Genomic DNA, 1,376 nt, shown 5'->3' with positions numbered 1-1,376 from the left:
CAGTGCCTCACTCCAGCACTTTGGGAGGCCAAGGCAGAAGGACTGCTTGAGTCCAAAAGTTTGAGACCAGCCTGGGCAACACAGTGAGACCCTGTATCCACACACAAAAAAATGAAAATTTTAAAAATTAAATGAAAAAAAAAAAAAGTCAGATTTCTCAGGCCCAGCCCAGACCTAGTGAACCAGAATCTCTGGGTGAAGCTCTGCAATATGCAATTTTAACATCTACCCTATATGATTTTTGCACACACTCAAATGTTAAAACCACTGCTTTAGATTTTTTTTTTGAGACGAAATCTGGCTCTATCACTCAGGCTGGAGTACAGCGGCCCGATCTCAGCCATGGTGCAACCTCCACCTCCTGGGTTCAAGCAATTCTCCTGCCTCAGCCTCCCAAGCAGCTGAGATTACAGGCACATGCCACCACAGCCAGCTGATTTTTGTGTTTTTAGTAGAGATGAGATTTCACCATGTTGCCCAAGCTGGTCTCGAACTCCTGACCTCAGGTAATCTGCCTGCCTTGGCCTCCCAAAGTGCTGGGATTACAGGCGTGAGTCACTGAGCCGGGCCAGGAGGGTATGAAGAATACTGACACCTTGGATTAGAAAAGACAATGGAGGGGCCAGGCACAGTGGCTTGCACCTGTGATCTCAGTACTTTGGGAGGCCGAGGCGGGTGGATCACAAGATCAGGAGATCAAGACCATCCTGGTGAACACAGTGAAACCCCATCTCTACTAAAAGTACAAAAAAAACTAGCCAGGTGTGGTGGTGGGCACCTGTAGTCCCAGCTACTCAGGAGGCTGAGGTAGGAGAATGGCGTGAACCTGGGAGGTGGAGCTTGCAGTGAGCCAAAATCATGCCACTGCACTCCAGAGCCTAGGCGACAGAGCTAGACTCCGTCTCAAAAAAAAAAAGAAAGAAAGAAAGAAAATGCAATCTAGGCCAGGCTCAGTCTAAGAGGGCAGATCACCTGAGGTCAGGAGTTCGAGACCAGCCAGGCCAACATGCTGAAACCCTGTCTCTACTAAAAATACAAAAGTCAGCCAGGTATGGTGGCATGTGCCTGTAATATCCCAGCTACTCTGAAGGCTGAGGCAGGAGAATATCTTGAACCTGGGAGGCAGAGGTTGCAGTGAGCTGAGATGGCCCACTGCACTCCAGCCTGGGTGTCAGAGCAAGGCTCCATCTCAAAAAAAAAAAAAAAAATTGATTTTTTTCAACGTTCTCATTTCATTTGTTAAATAGAAGACTTGCATCTCATGTGAGGGTTAGGATCTAGTCTATAATTGTGTATAGTGAAATTTACTTTTAAAAAGTTCTTTAATTGCCCAGAAAGTGTAATATATGTGGTTTTGGCATACAAGCCTTTACTGT

The sequence above is a fragment of the Colobus angolensis genome, unplaced genomic scaffold (genome assembly GCF_000951035.1).
Source record: "Colobus angolensis palliatus isolate OR3802 unplaced genomic scaffold, Cang.pa_1.0 Scaffold230, whole genome shotgun sequence".
Classification (NCBI taxonomy): Eukaryota; Metazoa; Chordata; class Mammalia; order Primates; family Cercopithecidae; genus Colobus; species Colobus angolensis.
Note: the sequence above shows the minus strand (reverse complement) of the source record.